This window comes from Macaca mulatta, chromosome 1, assembly GCF_049350105.2.
Source record: "Macaca mulatta isolate MMU2019108-1 chromosome 1, T2T-MMU8v2.0, whole genome shotgun sequence".
Taxonomy (NCBI): domain Eukaryota; kingdom Metazoa; phylum Chordata; class Mammalia; order Primates; family Cercopithecidae; genus Macaca; species Macaca mulatta.
In genome coordinates, this window is record NC_133406.1 from 171,711,511 (window position 1) to 171,732,763 (window position 21,253).

Consider the following 21,253-nt stretch of genomic DNA (forward strand, 5'->3'; position numbering starts at 1 on the left):
CAACAGCTGCAATCGAAACAAGTACTTGTTCAAGTTTATGAGAGTCCACTGTCACCCTCCAAGACCTGTCTGCTTTTCCAGTGCAATCGTGGTGTGTTAAATGGTAGATTAACAGGATCAGCCCTGGCCGGGCGCAGTGGCTCATGCCTGTAATCCCAGCACTTTGGGCGGCCAAGGCAGGCGGATCATGAGGACAGGAGTTTGAGACCAGCCTGGCCAACATAGTGAAACCATGTCTCTACTAAAAATACAAAAAATTAGCTGAGTGTGGTGGCGGGCGCCTGTAATCCCAGCTACTTGGGAGGCTGAGGCAGGAGAATGGCGTGAACCCAGGAGGCGGAGGTTGCACTGAGACGAGATCACCCCACTGCACTCAGGAACTCTTCCTTAGGATGAAGCGGTTGTTGTTTTGTTTTATCTTTCTTGGAGTGAGGGAGTTCCAGAGGCTTCCAATTTGCTTTCCCTCCTAGAATAACTGTTACCCCATAGGCCAAGGAATTAATGTGGCCTTTTATGATGATCTGAAAAACCTACTGTCTACAGTATAAGCTCTCTTCTTATGGTTTTTAAAATATGCCTTCCAAGAAACAATTTTCCACAGTGAAAATTCTACGGGTTAACAAATATTTTAAAATGTGAAAATGTACTCTTACTAATAGTCACTTCACCAGTGATGACAAGAGTATGGTAAAAATGGGCACTTTTATGTTGCTTTTTCTGGAGTTGCTATGTTGATACAGGACAATTTGCAACGTATGTCAAGAATTTCAAAAATGTTCCCACCTTTTGAACTGAACTTCCCAATTCTAATTATGTATCCTAAGGTAAAAAAATAATAAATATAATTATACTTAAGAATATATGGATTTCAGTATTTTTTGAAATACTACTTACATATTTTTATTACTTGAACAAGTACAGACTAAGAAATACATGATTCTAATAAAACAAAAAATGGAAAATATAGATTGGAGGAGGTACGTAAAGTTACATCAGCCAAAATCTCATTCCCCAGAAATTATCATTGTTAACATTTTCTGGCTGATTCTTCCAGATGTTTTCCAAGTGATCAGAAACATAAATATATGCAAAAAATAGATTACCATAAAATAAAATTTTCTTTAATAATTTTTTTCTCATTTAAAAATAATAATTCTCCTCAATTCTGTAATACTATAATATATAAATATGCAACGTTTTACTTAGGAACCACATGACTTTCTATTATGAGACCATGCCAGTATGCTTTTTAACAATCTAGCATTGCTAGACATTTAGGTTCCTTTCAACTATTCATGGTTTATATACAACATGGAGATGAATATCTATGTGTACATACCTATGGATACTTCTTTAATTGCATGCTTAGAATAAATACAAAGAGTTCAATTTCTTTCTTCTTTCTTTTTCTATTTCAATTTTTTTGAGACAGGGTCTTGCTCTGTCACCAGGCTGGAGTACAGTGGCATGATCATGGCTTACTGCAGCCTTGACCTCCTAGACTCAAGCAATCCTTCTGCTTCAGCCTCCTGAGTAGCTAGGACTACATGAGTGCACTACCAGACCCAGCTAATTTTGAAATTTTTCTTTTGTGGAGACAGGGTTCACTATGCTGACCAGACTGGTTTCCAACTCGTGGCCTCAAGCAACCCTTTCATCTTAGCCTCCCCGAGTGCTAGGATTATAGGTGTGAGTCACTGTGCCTGGCCCAATTTCTTTAAAGTACCCAATATTTAGGGTCTTTGATATATACTGTTAAAATATCTTGTAGGGAAGTTATATCAACTCCTATAAGTGCTTGGAAATGCCTATTTCCCCACAGTTACGACAGCACAAGATGTTACTAGTGTTTAGATAAAACATATTTTAATTACATGTCTTTTGTTACTATAATATATGAACATTTTAAATGTTTGTCATCCTTTCTGTAGTGTATCATCTATGCATCAATTTTAGACCATTTTATGTCTTTTTTTGTATTTTTAGTTATTGATTTTTCTAAGAGTATTTTAGGAAGTTTGGTTTGTCATGTTTCCTTCAATGTTATGTATGTATGTATCCAGTTAAAAGCAGCTTTTAAATTCTGTGCAGTTAAATATACTAAATATTTTTGTGTGAATTCTGCTTTGTTTCTTAGAAATTCCCTTCTATACCAAGATTATATAATAATTCACCCTTATATTCTGCTAACCCTTTTTTGATACCATTTTAAAGATTAAATGATCAATTCATCTGGAATTTATTTAGAAAAAAGTTAAGAAAGGTAATATAATTTGTGGTTATTTTGGGGTGATGGTGTTCAGAATATTATTTTCATTTGCCCACTACTTTGAAATACTATCTTTATCAGATTCTAAATTTGAAATAACTAGAAATAACTTGAATATCACATAGCAAAAGATAATTAAATCAAACTATTCAATAAAATATTGGGCTGTAATTAAATATAATGTTTACAATGAATTTTCAATACCTTGATCTTATGCTGGAGGAAAGCAAGCAATCAAATTCTAGAAACAATAGGCTTAAAACTGTATTTTTTCATATATTCAAAAATTTACTTCTAGGGAGAAAAAGGACTTCCCAAAATATACAGAAACAATAATTATTTCTGTGTGTTAAGAACATGGCAGAATGTTCCCTGCTTCTTTTGGCCTTTCTGTATAGTACAATTTTTTAGATGAGTATGTTCCTCTTGTAATGGGGAAAAAAAAATCTTACGTTTTGTTTAAAAATATGATAAGCATACCTAGTTGTATTCTCCATCTTGAGGGCAAAATATCAAGAAAATATGAATTAAAAGGGCCTGTAGTTTTCAGCAAAAGAAGGAATACAGGCATTTTGGTTATCTCTTTTACCACTGTGAGAGTTTCCACGCTAACTGGCTATTTGGGAGGATGAATGAGTCAGCATTCTCCAATGCAGGTCGGCACCTCTGAATCTTCTCCCCCACCCCCACAACCATTTATCCTAAAGGCTCCCATTTCAGTTTATTATGGCGAGCTCCAATGCTTGCCCAAGGTCTGAGGGGGTCAATTTGCTGTGGAAAATCGATTAGGCATCATCGTTCCTGCAGAGTACTTAAATTCCAAGGGAGCCTTAAATGAGGCTTATACAGAATTGTTCACAAGGTGGCTTTTAAGGGGTATGCGCTTTGAGAAATTGTCAGTACTGGAACTTTATTGATTGATCTGAGCAACAATTCACTGAAATTGCATAAGGTACTTGTACAACTGTTAATGTCGTGAAGAAAAAGAAACACAGAACTAGGCCAGAGAGAAAATATCTCTTGAAGGGGATGTAGCATTCTGTTCTACCCAGAAAATGTGAGGAAAACCCAATTACTGTTGTGTAAATTACACTGTATGGATGTTTCTCCTTTTCTTATTTCTCCTTAACACTCTTTCAGAGCTTACACTTTGGAGAAGTAGTGAAGTGGCTACCAAACACTCACATTTATTCTTGGTCCTCAAATTCACTCAGTTCTTCACTCCATTTGGAGAAAGAGTAACCGCCATAAACTCCAACCAATGGAGATTCTCACTCTCAAGGCTCTGGTTGGGGAGACAATAGCTCAGTGATCCCCAAATGAATGTTCCCTTTGCTTTTTTGTTTTACTGATACAGAGTCTCTCTCTGTTGCCCAGACTGGAGTGCAGAGGTGTGATCTCGGCTCATTGCAACCTCTGCCTCCCGGTTCAAGCAATTCTCCTGTCTCAGCCTCCCTGGTAACTGGGACTACAGGTGCCTGCCACCACAGCCAGCTAATTTTTGTATTTTTAGTAGAGATAGGATTTTACCTTGTTGGTCAGACTGGTCTCGAACTCCTGACCTCAGGTGATCCACCTGCCTCAGCCTCCAAAAGTGCTGGGATTACAGGTGTGAGCCACTGTGCCCGGCCCCCTTGCCTGTTTTTCTGCATGAATCATCCCATCCTAACCAGGTAGCAGGATAAGAGGATGAAATTTTCAAAAAGTCATATCTACAGTGATATAGAGCCCAAATTAAATTAGAATAATAATTTTTAAAGTATAAATCTATAGGAATTATTAGTAAGTGTAATGAAAAGCCACTTCCTATATCTGCAAATAGTAGAAACAATGATTGACTCCTAATAACAGGCTGTGGAAAAGGAGAAGAAATAAGAAACATGAAATGGGTTTCTTTCTCCCGAGACTCTAATAGTCTTGAAATGGAACAAAAATCCTGATGAATCTAGGTGGCCAGTGCTCATGCTGCAATGCTTGTGAAATATTTTGAATGTCACCTCTGCTTTTAATGTTGCAGAAACTTTGCAAGGTACTTTTCATACCCAAGGAAAGTATCTTATCATTTTACAAGATCTTACTATTGTCATATTTTTGCTCAAAGGCACATAGCTACTTAGGTATACAGATGGAAAAGAATTTTCAGTTAAACGTGGTGCACTGAATGTACATGTTTACTTTCAAAAGTAATGTCTATATTTACCCATTCCAAAACTCCATTAAACTGACGGTAAAGAAGATTTTAGGCTTAATCACAAAGGACAGGGAGACAGGCAGAGAGGACATCAGCAGCAAACTCATAAAGTCTAAACCACAAATGGATGAGAAGTCAATATTTGGGAGATTTGAGAATACTAAACCACAGGCTGATGGGGTGAAAGTTAAAAACCAAATCATTTTGAGGCTGCAGAATTCCCAGTAGGTTCAGGAATTGGTAACATCAGTATTCTGAAAGAGGGGATGAATAGGGCTAAAATTACAAAGATTAGTTGAATATCTGTGTAGGAATCAACTATACAAATCAGATTATGTCCACGCATGGTGGCTCATTCCTGTAATCCCAGCACTTTGGGAGGTTGAGGTGGGTAGATTACTTAAGCCTAGAAGTTTCAGACCAACCTAGGCAATATGACGAAACTCCATCTCTATAAAAACCACAAAAGTTAACTAGGCATGGAGGCACTTGTCTGTAGTCCCAGTTATTCGGGAGGCTAATGTGGGAGGATAGCTTGAGCCCAGGAAGCAGGTTGCAGTGAGCCAAGATAGCTCCACTGCACTTCAGCCTGGACAACAGAGTGAAACTCTGCCTCAAAAAGAAAAAAAGAAAAAAAGATCAGACAGTACTCCATACAATCCATACAATCAGGTAACTACTTCTTCCTTCCTCTGGCAAGAAACAGAAGATTTATTTTCTGAAAATGTAAAAACAGTCTTTGTGATGTGGCTCACCAGATAGAATTGAGACTTGATACATTGAATTGAATAAAGGAAGTGCATTTGGATGCTGAAATCCGGAGCATTTTCCCCCACTGTGCTTCCAAACTTCTGGCAACCAGTCCTTGACCATCTAGACAGGAAATTAGTAGCAACCTCCCTGAGAATCTGCTGAGCCTAATAGAAAAGTCTTAAGAATATTAACATTGATGTATCATCAACTGCATGACCAAGCCAGGTCAATTTAGTGAAACTCACAGTCAATAATGCCTATTAGCACACTTAGAGCCTTCAATTAGGATTTTTAGTCATGGATGATCAGATGTCTGATAGTTCATAGTAAGGGAAATACTGTTACATGAAGTTCTAATCCCCAGTGATGTGCAAATGTGTATTTCTCTCTCTCCTGCCCTCTCTTTTCGTGTGTGTGTGTGTATGAGTGAGATGGGTAGTGAGTACAGAAATAAAAAATACTTTTTACTGTACAGTCAAATGTGTTTGAAAGTCCATGCTGTAATTTCACTGATAATAACCACAAAAAAATTGATTGTAAAATCCTGGAAAAATCAGAGTCTATGAAGGTAGAAGAAAACTAAAATGAATTATGAATGAAAGACCCTTACTATATTCAGAAAAATTATAATTGCATTAATGAAGTACATTACACACAAAAAAGGAACACTTATGATACCCAAAATCGTCCTTGGAAGTTAAGCGGAAACATCAAGATTCAATAGCAATTTAGAACTTCATAAAACAGGAGGAAGGAAATATAGAGGAAATTTCCCAGAAAGCAAAACAAAATAATTAAACTTTATTGATCACAACATAGATGTGTTGTCATTTAATCCTCGCAACAATCCATAAGGTAGACATTATCACCACTTTATAGCTGAAGAGACTGAAGGACAGAAGGTTTAAATAACTTTCAAGTGCTCACACAGGTAATGAGTGGTAGACTCACGACCTGAAACCAATTTAATGCAATCCTCTTTTGCAGTCCAAAATTATATTACTCTTTCTGTTCTGCTCCTGATTTCTCTTTCTATTAATATACCTTTGAAAAGTGTTTTGTGACTGCTTCAAATCTTTTTCAGATGTAGATGGGCTATAAATGCATTCAGTAAGTAAATACACTGAGCTAAGCACCATATGAGACAATGAACAAATGAATAAGCCACTACTTCAGTTTTTACTTGCATGCTTACTTCTCTCACCGTATCTAATTCTTAAATAAAATAACTTATTTTGATCATCCGAAGCTCACCATACAACTTTTTGGACATAGTAGATGCTCAGAAAATTACTTTAAATAAGTTGAATATTCCACTGGGATAAAATCTGAGATTTTAACCCAGAAAAGATTAGTTATGACATCATTTCCTTCCTCCTAAAACCAGCAAACCTCATCCTTAAAGCCCCCGATGTCTCTTTGGTGCTTCCTGACCATGCAGAGCTCAGACCTCTTATTCCCTTGCCACTCACCCACCCACATACACGCACAGATAGCTTTTGGAAAGCCCAACAACAGTGGTCTCCTCATCTAAGCACCAGAAATGAATGTGTGCCCATGAAGTCCTGGCTCCCAGACGCACAGTTTAGTCCCAGTTGGATTCTGTGCTACATTTTCACGTGAGAGACTTCTGCTTCTTGCCTGCCATCAAGGAATCTACTCATTCAGGCCCACCTCCCTTGCCAGCTACCACTCCTACTTAATTGAACTTGGCAGGTGGCTAGTTAATCCCCTGAATGGAACTTTTATGTATTTTTCCCATGTGATTGTCATCCTCCTGGGACTCTGCTGTGGATGGAGGGGCTGCAGTTCCATTATGAATATTTTCTTATTTTTGTGGAACACTGGTTGCAAAAATAAAGTGGTAAGGTGGAGATTTGCTCAAAATGCAGGCTTTAAAAGGCCACTCCAACAAAAGCCCTGGGGGAAAGTGAAGACTGCTCTGCCAGGATCTAGTGCAAGCTACTTACCTTCATATGATTCAGTTTCCCCTTCCTTAAATAAGGCAGTTGGACTAAAAGCATGATTTTACTTCATGCTTCATGCTTCAGAGCCCTAGGGTTTCACTATGGTGCCTCAGTGATCATCCAAAGTAGAGGACTGAAGGAGGCTGAGAAAGTAAGGCTCAGTGGCTTCCATCTCTGCATCAATATGAGAAATTCTTTTAAAGATTTGCATAATGCGATTCCTCAAGGATCTAGAACTAGAAGTACCATATGACCCAGCCTTCCCATTACTGGGTATATACCCAAAGGATTATAAATCATGCTGCTATAAAGACACATGCACACGTATGTTTATTGCGGCACTATTGACAATAGCAAAGACTTGGAATCAACCCAAATGTCCATCAGTGACAGACTGGATTAAGAAAATGTGGCACATATACACCATGGAATACTATGCAGCCATAAAAAAGGATGAGTTTGTGTCCTTTGTAGGGATATGGATGCAGCTGGAAACCATGATTCTCAGCAAACTATCGCAAGAACAGAAAACCAAACACCGCATGTTCTCACTCATAGATGGGAACTGAACAATGAGATCACTTGGACTCGGGAAGGGGAACATCATACACCGGGGCCTATCATGGGGAGGGGGGAGGGGGGAGGGATTGCATTGGGAGTTATACCTGATGTAAATGACGAGTTGATGGGTGCTGACGAGTTGATGGGTGCAGGATGCCAACATGGCACAAGTATACATATGTAACAAACCTGCACGTTATGCACATGTACCCTAGAACTTAAAGTATAATAATAATTAAAAAAATTGCATAAGGTTTTATCTGCCAGAAGAAAGTTCTGCTGCAAAAGAAAGCAAAATGAGAAATATCAGATTCCATAATCTCTAAGATCCTTACTAGTTTTTTCAATGATTCTATAATGTGTCCATGGACATAGTATTCACAGCATTTAAAAATTGTCCTTATTCAGAAATTAAAAAACAACTTATTTAGCTTGTGTGTTAGTCTGTTTTCATGCTGCTCATAAAAACATAACTGAGACTGGGCAGTTTGCAAAAGAAAGAGGTTTAATTGGACTTACAGGTTCATGTGGCTGGGGAAGTCTCACAATCAGGGTGGAAGACGAGGAAGAGCAAGTCACATCTTATGTGAATGGCAGCAGGAAAAAGAGAGAACTTGTGCAGGGGAACTCCTCTTCTTAAAACCATCAGGTCTCATGAAACTTATTCACTATCACAAGAACCGTATAAGAAAGACTTGTCCCCATGATTCAATCACCCCCCACCTGGTCCCTCCCATAACACATGGGAATTCCAGATGATATTTGGGTGGGGACACAGCCAAACCATATTAGCCTGTTTCAACATTTTTCTCTCCCTTTCTTCTCTCTCTCTCTCTCTCTCTCTCTCTCCATACAATCCATACAGTCAGGTAACTACTTCTTCCTTCCTCTGGCAAGAAACAGAAGATTTATTTTCTGAAAATGTAAAAACAGTCTTTGTGATGTGGACACAGCCAAACCATATTAGCCTGTTTCAACATTTTTCTCTCCCTTTCTTCTCTCTCTCTCTCTCTCCTTTCTCTCTCTCTCTCTCTCTCATTATTCTCTTGTGTTTTAGGTGACCCATCTTAGCATCAGAGCCTATTCAATCGATGTTCTCAAATGTGTGCTGCTAATGTGAGTATCCAAACAGTTATTTTAATTTATGGCTGCAATCCTGACTACGGTATAATTCCTTAACAACAGAAAAAGTGTGTTTCAATTTGAGATTATAAGCTAAAGCAGTGTTCATTGCAAATGATTGAAAACACAACAGGGTTTTTTTGTAGATTCTGGATATTAGCCCTTTGTCAGATGGCTAGATTGCAAAAATTTTCTCCCATTCTGTAGGTTGCCTGTTGACTCTGATGGTAGTTTCTTTTCCTGCACAGAAGCTCTTTAGTTTAATTAGATCCCATTTGTCTATTTCAGCTTTTGTTGCCATTGCTTTTGGTGTTTTAGTCACGAAGTCCTTGCCCATATCTATGTCCTGAATGGTATTGCCTAGGTTTTCTTCTTGGAACCAACCCAAATGACCATCAATGATAGACTGGATTAACAAAATGTGGCACGGCCGGGCGTGGTGGTTCATGCCTGTAATCCCAGCACTTTGGGAGGCCAAGATGGGCGGATCATGAGGTCAGGAGATCGAGACCATCCTGGCTAACACGGTGAAACCCCATCTCTAATAAAAATACAAAAAAAAAAATAATAATAAATTAGCCGGGCGTAGTGGCGGGCACCTGTAGTCCCAGCTACTTGGGAGGCTGAGACAGGAGAATGGCGTGAACTCGGGAGGCGGAGGTTGCAGTGAGCTGAGATCATGCCACTGCACTCCAGCCTGGGTGTCTGAACAAGACTCTGTCTCAAAAAAAAAAAAAAAAAAAAAAAGAAGGAAGGAAGGAAGGAAGGGAGGAAGGGAAGGAAGAAAGAGAAGGAAGGGAAGGAATGAAGGAAGGAAGGGAGGAAGGAGGAAGGGAGGGAAGGAAGGAAGGAAGGAAGGAAGGAAGGAAGGAAGGAAGGAAGGAAGGAAGGAAGGAAGGGAAATGTGGCACATACACACCATGGAATACTATGCAGCCATAAAAAAGGATGAGTTCATGTCCTTTGTAGGTACATGGATGAAGCTGGAAACCAACATTTGAAGCAAACTATCACAAGGACAGAAAACCAAACACTGCATGTTCTCACTCATAGGTGGGAACTGAACAATGAGAACACTTGGACACAGAGCGGGGAACATCACACACCTGGGCCTGTAGTGGGGTGAGGGGAGAGGGGAGAGATGGCATTAAGAGAAATAACTAATGTAAATGACAAGTTAGTGGGTGCAGCACACCAACATGGCACATGTATACATATGTAAGAAACCTGCACATTGTGCACATGTACTCTAGAACTTACAGTATAATTTTAAAAAAAGAAAGAAAGAAAGAAAACACAACAGGGAAGAAAGAGAGAAAAAAGAAAGCCAGAGAAGTATTAGAAAGTGAGAGATGGAGGAAGTTAGCCTCACTGAGCACCTACAATGTGCAGATCTTTGCCTTATTAGAACTTTTTATCATAACCTTACACATAAGGAAACTGTAAGTCAACAAGATTAAGTAAATTTCCCTAAGTTCCACAACATACAACGAAAAGATCCAGGATTTGAATTCAACTTTGGAACACTTTTAAGCCCACATTCTTTCTTCTCCTTACCTCAGTTTATATATTACTAATAAGCACCACATATTCCAAGCCAGATGGCTTCACTGTGACCCTGCTGTTTGCCTTTTACGAAAATGTTTAGGAAAATTTTTATTCAGTTACCCATTGGCTCTGCTTCTTTCACACAGCTGTCGGTTTTCTATCTTAAGCACTCTTCTCAAGCATTCGTGTGCTCTTAATAAACAATCTCCAGTTTCTCTCATGGTTTACCTAGAACCTGTGTTGTTCCCACTCTCAGTTATAACTCCAGCTCAAAACTCCCTCCTGAGTCTTTGTCAGGACGTTGCCACCTGAGTGTCTTAAGACATGTATGTCACATTCAATGAATTTGAATGAAACCTCATTATCTCTTCCCAAGTTTCCCCAAATCGGCTTCTCTGCCATTACCCATCTCAGTAAACAGAAAACCATTCACCAAGCAGAAACAAAAAAATCAGCTTTGACTCTTGCCTTCTCCAATCTTTATTTCTAGCCACCATCAGTTTCCAGCCAAGTGACTTCCTCTCTGTCTCTTTTTTTCATCATATCCTCAATTCTATAGCTTGGTGGAGGTCAATTCCTTTCTCCTAGCATATGATAGCGTCCATCTCCTTTTCTTTAAGTTGTATTTTTTTTCATTTAGTTCACTTTCTAAAAGCAAAATTGATTATATTCAATCCTTGTTTAAAACCTTTCAAATTAACCATCCACTACTTGAAACTTTCTCCCCACTTAGTCTTCAGGTGCCACAATATTTCTGGTTTCAACTTCTATGGCAACTTTTCCTTACTTACTTGTTGGCTTTATTTACTTTCCCCCTTAATTGTTCTCTTCTTTTTTTTTTTTTTTTTTTTTTTTTTTTTTTTTTTTAGAATTTCCTCTCTTTGTTCTTCATTCTTATTATATATCTTCTCCTTTTGCAAGGCTGCAACTACCATCCATATGTTGATAACACCTACATATTTATCTACACCCCCGATATCTCACCAAGGCTCTAAATCTATATTTCTTTCTACCTACTGAGCTCATGATTTTTCTCATAAAACCCATTCTTATGGGTGATCATTCTGTCTCCACAACGCCACAAGTTTTTAACTGCCCAAGCATAAAGAAAATGTCAACCCTCCTCATTGTACAGTCCCAGAAAGAAACTAGTCATCTACTATCTTCAGATGTCCCTTAGGAAGGCCTGTACATTCTGACTCTTTTTCTCATCCTCTCTGTAATTGTCTCTGTCCAGATCTTTGCCATTTTCCTGATATATGGAAACTACTTCTCTGAATATTCCCTTTTACTTCTATTTATCTAATCTACTGATTCCAAAATTATCTTCTTTAAAAACACAGGCATAGCACAGTGATATGCAAGTGTGGTTCCAAACCACCAAAATAAAGCAAATATTGCAATAAAAAGAATTCAGTATAGTTTTTAGTTTCCCAGGGCATGTTAAAGTTGTGTTTACACTATGCCATTGTCCATTGAGTATGCAATAGCACTATGTCTAAACAACAATGTACACACCTTAATTTAAAATCACTTTATTGCCAAAAAATGCTAACAATCATCAGAGCCTTCAGCAAGCTGTAATCTTTAGCTGATGCTCGGTCTTACCTCAGTGTTGATGTCTACTGGACTGATCAGGGTAGTGTTTGCTGAAGGTTGGGGAGGCTGTCATAATTTCTTAAAATTAAACAACAAAATTTTTTCTACAACTATTGACTCTTCCTTTCATAAAAGTTTTCTCTGTAGCATGTTATGCTGTTTGACAACATTTTAGCCACAGTATAATTTCTTAAAAATTGGAGTCCATCTTCTCAAACCCCGCTGCTGTTTTATTAATTAGTTTTATGTATTACTCCAAATACTTTGTTGTCATTCTAACAATGTCCATATCATTTTCACCAAGAGTGGATTCTATCTCAAAAAAACTATTTTCTTTGATAATCCAAAAAAAAGTGATTCCTGATCCATTCAATTTTTATCATGCAATTGAAGCAATTCACTTACATCTTCAGGCTCCACTTCTCATTATAGTTCTCTTGCTATTTCTACCACATTTACAGGTAATTCCTCTACTGAAGTATTTATCTCTTCAAAGTCATTTATGAGATTTACAGTCAACTTCTTACAAACTCCTGCTAATGTTGATATTTTGACTTTCTCCCATGAATCATGAATGTTTTTAATGGCATCTAGAATGGTGAATTTTTTCCAGAAGATTTTAAATCTACTTTACTCAGATCAATTAGCGTCACCACCTATGACAGCTATAGCTTTAAGAAATGTACTTCTGAAATCATAAAACTTGAAAATCAAAATTACTCCTGATCCATGTCCTGCAGAGTGGATGTTATGTTAGCAGGCATGAAAATGACATCATGTCCTGTACATCTTTATCAGAGCTCTTGGGTGATCAGTGCCATTGTCAGTGAGCAGTAAAATTTGGAAAGGAATCCTTTATTTCTGAGCAGTAGGTCTCAACAGTGGGCTTAAAATATTCAGTGAACCCTGCATCAAACAGATGTGCTGTCATCCAAACTTTGTTTTTCTATCTATACAGCACAGGTAGAGAAGATTTAACGTAATTATTAAGGACTCTAGGATTTTGAGAATGGTAAATGGGTGTTGGATTTAACTTAAAGTCACCAGCTGAATTCACCCCTAGCAAGAGGGGTCAGCCTGTACTTTGAAGCTTTGAAGCCAGGCATTGATTTCTCTTCTCTAACTATGCAAGTGCTCAGTGGCATCTGCTTCCAATAGAAGGCTGTTTTGTCTGCATTGAAAATCCATTGTTTAGTTAAACCAGTTTTATCAAAGTTCTTGGCTAGATCTTCTTGAAAAGTTGCTGCAGCTTCTCCATCAGCACTTGCTGCTTCACCTTGCACTTTTACATTACAAAGCTGTATTATTTCCTTAAACCTCATGAACCAACTTTTGCTGGCTTCCAAAGTTTCTTATCACATCCTCACCTCTCTCAGGCCTTCATAGAATTAAAGAGCACCCTTCTCTGATATAGGCTTTGGCTTAAGGGAATGTTGTGGCTGGTGTGATTTTCTATTCATACCACTCAAACTTCCTCCATATTGGCAATAAGGCTATTTTGCTTTCTTATCATTTATGTGTTCACTGAATTAGCACTTTTAATTTCCTTCAAGAACTTTCCCTTTGTATTCATAACTTGATTGTTTGACACAAGAAACCAAGTTTTTGGTCTATGTGATCTTTAGACATGTCTTTCTCACTAAGTTTAATCATTCCTGATTTTTTATTAAACATGAGACATGTGGGAAACTTCCTTTCACTTAAACACTTACAGACCATTGTAACATTATTAATTGGCCCAATTTCAATACTGTTGTTTCTCAGAGAATAAGGAGGCCTGAGGAGATGGAAAGAGATGAAGAACAGTCAGCAGAGCAGTCAAAACACACACTACCTTTGTTGATTAAGTTTGCCATCTTTTATGGGTGCAGTCCAGGGTGTCCCAAAACATTACACTAATAACATCAAAGATCACTAATCACAGATCATAACAGCTTATTTTTAATAACCAAATATTACAAAGTTTGAAATATTGTGAGAGTTACCAAAATATAACAGAGACACAAAGTGAGCACAGGCCATTGGAAAAATGATGCCAATATACTTGTTCCTTGATGAGTTGCCACAGTCTCTCAATTTATAAAACATATCTGCAACGCACAATATAATGAAGTACAATAAAATGAGGTATACTTGAAATTAATAAGATACAAAATTCTGTCCTTGAGAACCTGAGTGATTCTAAATTTGAAAATAAGCATTCAATTATGTTATGTTTTCTCTACTTATTAAGGCAAGGTAATGGTTACTAAATTTTAATTTAAAAATTCAATTAACTAGATGCTCTGAGCTTTCCAGTTGACAGATATTTTATTGTATGTGACTTACATAAAGTTACAAGGCATATGTAACCATCACTGGCAGCAGTAAAAGTGAGTCATGTAGTGACCCAAACCACTGAATATTGATTTCTTGAAAGGCAGTGTAGTGAATTGATTAGAATCAGGGTTTCTGGATTCAGCCGGCTAGTGGTTGTATTCTGTTTTTTCTACTTGCTGACAACGAGACTCGTGCATTTTACTAAGCTTTACTAAGCCCCAGTATTTTTATTTTGAAAGGAAGGATAACATCCCTGCTTACAAGGTTACTGTAAGAATTAAGTGTAATATTTCATGTAAAGCACCTAGAACAGTGCCTAGTACCCAATGCATACTCAATAAATGTTAGCTTTTTCTATCTTAACAAAGTAAATCATTCCTTTATCCCAGGTGCTGTGTTAGATTCTGAGAACAAAAATCAAGGACTAGACTTTTTTCTATAATATGCTAATAATCTAGTGAATACAATAAAAAGCATACACTAATTTCTGCTGCACAGTTTGTTAAGAATTTGATACTACAAAACACTATAATAATTCTTTAAAAAGGAGTTAAAGAAACCCTTTAGAGATGGTGGTGCTTAGAGGTAAAACTTTTAATTATTCATTTAATGATTATTTGTTAAAATCTTACCATGTGACAAAACTTGTGGTAGAGGCAAAAGATATAAAATTAATAGAGATAGCTCCCAACCTTAATAACATCTTAATATAGTAAGAGAGATAGACATACAGTGACACAAATTACAATATGCCATGGTGAATATTTTGATTAAAAATGAGTAAAATACTGCAGGGTGTCATGCTTAACTCTGGCAGAGGTATCCAGAGATGATTTAACAGTTTAGCTGTGTATACAACTATAAGCAGGAATGTGCCTTAAAGGGAGGAAAGACTTCAAGGCAAAAGAAACAATACCTGAAAAAGAACCATCCAAAAAAGGTTTATACAGAGACAGATCTACCATGAAGCAGATGAAGCATAAGTATGAGAACCTACAACTTAGATATGCATCTTCCATTTCTCCATGTGTTATTCTCCAAGGCAGTAGAAATAAACAGAAAAACAGGAGACCTGCTCCTGGTGGCAGTGTTGATACTGTAGGCGGGCTGACAGGCTTCCATCACTACTTCTATCTATGTCTAGTTCCATCAACAGCCTGCCCCCAGTGTACCTCAACAGCCATCCCAACCCTATCTTAGATCTCAACAAAACAATAACATGCTGCTGTGCATCATCATGGGGCCACTACCATCTAGATTATGGCAAACTGGTCCTTCTGATTCCCAGGATCATGATGGTGGAACAGTATGAGTGTGGTAGGTGGTGCTGAGGCAAGCAAAAATCTCTCTATTCTCTGCTGGACGTAGGGAGAGCGAGTGACAGGAGTTCTTTGTAGGCTTGTTGCTGAGCCAGAAATGCATCTGAGTAGAACCACAAAGAAAATTACAGATGAATACTACCTAAAATTGAGCCTTGAAACTGAAAAAAATTATTCTACTCTGTCAACAAGAAACAATCCTAGATTAACAATGCCAGAGAAAATTCAGAATGACATTGTTAATCTACAGAAAGTATTAAACATAACTGCACATAAAAAAAAGATAAAAAAATTTACAGCCTTAAAATTTAGATAAATAGGTATTAAAAAGCTATGTCAGGGCATTAATTAATTAAAAATGTTAATTGTCTGGATGGTTTTTTATAGTGTGGTGTTTGTTAGCTTTAAAAAATTTATAATTTATCATAATTATGTGTTTATAATTTTGTGATTTTATTTTCATACAAGAATCCCTCACTTTACACAAGCAACTGGACTCACAAAAACTAGATTCCTTCCTGATTTGTGGCAACTCAGTGTGAAGCAAGGTGATTGGTATTATTTTGCCAACAGCTAGAAATCAAAGGTGATTTATAATCCTTTGGGTGTATACCCAGTTAAGGAAATTGCTGGGTCAAATGATATTTCTAGTTCTAGATCCTTGAAGAATCACCACACTGTCTTCCACAATAGTTGAACTAATTTACATTCCCACCAACAGTGTAACAGTGTCCCTATTTCTCCACATCTTCTCCAGCATCTGTTGTTTCCTGACTTTTTAATGATCACCATTCTAACTGGTGTGAGATGGTATCTCATTGTGGCTTTGATTTTTATTTCTCTAATAACCAGTGATGATGAGCATTTTTACATATGTCTGTTGGCTGCATAAATGTCTTCTTGTGAGAAGTGTCTGTTCAGATCCTTTGCCCACTTTTTGATGGGATTGTTTGCTTTTTTCTTGTAAATTTATTTAAGTTCTTTGTAGATTCTGGATATTAGCCCTTTGTCAGATGGGTAGATTGCAAAAATTTTCTCCCATTCTGTAGGTTGCCTGTTCACTCTAATAATAGTTTATTTTGCTGTGCAGAAGCTCTTTAGTTTAATTAGATCCCATTTGTCAATTTTGGCTTTTTTTGCCATTGCTTTTGGTGTTTTAGACATGAAGTCTTTGCCCATGCTAATGTCCTGAATGGTATTGCCCAGGTTTTCTTCTAAGAATTTTACAGTCCTAGGTGTTACGTTTAAGTCTATAATCCATCTTATGTTTAAGTCTATAATCCATCTTGAGTTGATTTTTGTATAAGATGTAAGAAAGGGGTCCAGTTTCAGTTTTCTGCATATGGCTAGCCAGTTTTCCCAACACCATTTATTAAGTAGGGAATCTTTTCCCCATTGCTTGTTTGTGTCAGATATGTCAAAGATCAGATGGTTGTAGATATGTGGTGTTATTTCTGAGGCCTCTGTTCTGATCCATTGGTCTATTTATATGTTTTGGTACCAGTACCCTGCTGTTTTGGTTACTGTAGCCTTGTGGTATAGTTTGAAGTCAGGTAGCATGATGCCTCCAGCTTTGTTCTTCTTGCCCAGGATTTTCTTGGCTATGAGAGCTCTTTTTGGGTTCCATATGAAGTTTAAAGTAGTTTTTCCCAATTATGTGAAGAAAGTCAGTGGTAAGTTGATGGGGATAGTATTGAATCTATAATTTACTTTGGGCAGTATGACCATTTTCACAATATTGATTCTTCCTATCCATGAGCATGGAATGTTTTTGCATTTGTTTGTGTCCTCTCTTATTTCCTTGAGCAGTGGAACACATAGACATAGGGAAGGGGACATCACACACTGGGGTGGGTCGGGTGGTGGGGGGTTAGGGGAGGGATAACATTAGGAGAAATACCTAATGTAGGTGATGGGTTGACAGGTACAGCAAACCATCATGGCACGACCACCATGGCACATGTATACCTGTGTAACAAAACTACATGTTCTGCACATGTACCCTAGAACTTAAAGAAAAAAAAATGAAGAAAAAAGAAAAAGAAAATGCCAGTATGTGCAATAAGTAGGTTATTTAAATTAAAGTATCTTGAGGTGCTGACATGGCATTTTTTTCAAGTTTCCCAAATGACTTTTATGTACAACCAGGGTCAGAATCCCCGCTGACCTATGTTATAGTAAATGTTAACTTACACAAACTCAGTCTTAATCTTGCTCTTAGTCTTTCCATTCATAAAATTGGTACAATGGTAGCTTTGTGTAGAAAAGTTTGATGACTTTAATGCAGTGGTGGGTATAAAATTGCTTAGCACATTGTCACATAGTAAATAGTGAATAAATAATAGGTATCATCATTGTTTATAGAAAAAAAAAAAAAAGAAGAAATCAAAGGTGAATTCTTTCCTCCTGGTAATTTCCTGCTTTTCTCCATGGGATTTCTAATCAAAAGAGCTGAATAAAAGAAAATATAGAAATGTTTATGTGTACAAACACATACACACACAAATACACATATATAGGCATAACTTTTTTTGTTTTGTTTTGTTTTGTTTTTGGAGATGGAGTCTTTCTCTGTCACCCAAGCTGGGGTACGGTGGTGTGATCTTGGCTCACTGCAACATTTACCTTCCAGGTTCAAGTGATTATCTTTCCTCAGTCTCCTGAATAGTTGGTATTACAAGTGTGTGCCATCATGCCCTGCTAATTTTTATATTTTTAGTAGAAATGGGGTTTCACCATGTTGGCCAGGGTGGTCTCAAAATCCTGACCTCAAGTTATCTGCCTTCCTCGGCCTCCCAAAGTGCTGGGATTACAGGCATGAGCCACCACATCCAGCCTAGGCATGACTCATTTTATTGAGCTTCACAGATATTGGATTTGTTTACAAATTGAAGGTTTGTGGCAACTCAGTGTGAAGCAACATGACTGGCATTATTTTGTTAACAGTATGTGCTCACATTGTGTCTCTGTGTCATGTTGTGGTAATTCTCACAATACTTCAAACTTTTTAATTATTACATCTGCTGTGGTGATCTTTTATCAGTGACTTTTGATGTTACTATTGTAATTGTTTTGGGACACCCTAAACAACACCCATAAAAGACAGCAAACTTAATCAATAAATGTTGCATGTGTTCTGCCTGCTCCTGCCACCAGCAGTTTTTTGTCTCTCTCTCTTCAGGCCTCATTATTGCCCGAGACACAACAATATTAAAATTAGGCCAATTAATAACTCTACGATGGCCTCTTAAGTGAAAGAAAGAGTCTTACATCTCTCACTTAAAATCAAGAGCTAGAAGTGATTAAGTGAGGAAGGCATGATGAACTGAAATAGGTCAAAAGCTAGGCCTCTTGCACCAAACATTAAGCCAAATTATAAATGCAGAGGGAAAGTTCCTGAAGGAAATTAAAAGTACTGCTTCAGTGAACAAACAATGACAAGAAAACAAAACAGTCTTACTATTTTCATGTGGAGAAAGTTTGAGTGGTCTGAATAGATCAAACTAGCAACAACATTCTTTTAAGCCAAAGCACAATCCAGAGAAAGGCCCTAACTCTTCAATTCTGTGAAGGCTGAGAGAAGTGAGGAAGTGACAGAAGAAAAATTGGAAGCTAACAGAGGTTAGTTGATGAGGTTTGAGGAAAAAGGCCATCTCTGTAATGTAAAACTGCAAGATGATGCAGTAAGTGCTAATAGAGAAGCTGCAGCAGTTATCAAGAAGATCTAGCTAAGAACATTGATGAAGCTGGCTAAACCAAATTACAAATTTTCAATGCAGACAAAACAGCCTTCTATTGGAAAAAGATGCCACCTAGGACTCTCAGAGCTAAAGAAGAGAAACTATTGCCCAGATTCAGACCTTCAAAGTACAGGCTGATCCTCTTGTTAGGGGAGAACTCAGCTGGTGACTTTAAGTTGAGGCCAGTGTTCATTCACCATTCCCAAAATGGTAGGATCCTTGACAGTTATGTCACATACTCCCTGCCTGTGTTTTAGAAATGAAACAACAAAGCTTGGATGACAGCACATCTGCTTGAAACATGATTTACTGGATATTTTAAGCCCACTGTTGAGACCTACTGCTCAGAATAAAGGATTCCTTTCCAAATATGACCGCTCATTGACATATGCCTTGTCACCCAAGACCTCTGATGAAGATGTACAAGGAGATGAATGTTATTTCCATGCCTGCTAACACAACATCCATTCTGCAGTCCATGAATCGAGGAGTAATGTTGACTTTTAAGTCTTATTATTTCAGAAATACATTTCTTAAAGCTATAGCTGTCATAGGTAATTATTCACCTAATGGATCAGGGCAAAGTACATTGAAAACCTTCTAAAAAAAAAATTCACCACTCTAGATGCCATTAAAAATATTTGTGATTCATGGGTGGAGGTCAAAATATCAATTTTAGGCCAGGCATGGTGGCTCATGCCTGTAATCTCAGCACTTTATAAGGCTGAGGCAGGTGAATCGCTTGAGCTCAGGAGTTCAAGACGAGCCTGGGCAAAATAGTGAAACCCTGTCTCTACCAAAAATATAAAAAATTAGCCAAGTGTGGTGATGCACATCTGTAGTCCCAGCTCCTTGGGAGTCTCAGGTGGAAAAATTGTTTGAGCTCGGGAGGTGGAGGTTGTAATGAGTCAAGATCATGCAACTGTACTCCAGCCTGGGCAACAGAATGAGACCCCATCTCAAAAAAAGAAAAAATCAATATTAAGGGGAATTTGCAACCAACTGATTTCAACCCTTATGAATTGGGGAGGTCAAGACTACAGTGGAGGAACTGACTGCAGATATATCGGACATAGCAAGGAAAACTAGAATTAGAAACAGAGCCTGAAGATATGACTGAAATGCTGCACTCTCATGATGAAACTTGAACAAATAGATTCGCTTCTTATTCATAAGTAAGGAAAGTGGTTTTATGAGGGGGAATGTACTCATGTTGAAGATGCTGTGAACATTGTTGAAATGATAAGAAAGGATTAAAATATTACATAAACTAGTGGATAAAGCAGTAGCAGAATTTGAGAGAATTGACTCCAATGTTGAAAGAAGTTGTACCGTGCCTAAAACACTGTCAAACAGCATTATGTGCTACAGAGAAACCTTTAGTGAAAGGAAGAGTCAATCAGTGCAGTAAACCTCATTGTTGTCTTTAAAAAATTGTCACAGCCACTCCAGCCTTTACCTACCACCACCCTAATCAGTTAGCAGCCATCAACATGGAGGCAAGTCCCTCTACCAGTAAAATGGTTACAACTCACCGAAGGCTCCGATGATTGTTAGCATTTTTTTTCAGCAATGAAGTATTTTTAATTCAAATATGTACATTTGTTTTTTATACATAATCTCATTGTACACTTAACTGAATACCATATGGTGTAAATATAACTTTTACAAGTACTGGGAAAACAAAAAGTTGACCTGAATTGCTTCATTGTAATATTCACTTTATTGCAGTGTTCTAGAACCAAACTCTCAATATCTCCAAGGTATGCTTGTATTGTTCCACACATGGTTACAGGAAAACATATTTGGATATCAGAAAAACTGGAGACAGAATTAGATGCACTCAGAAGAGATGATCTAAGATG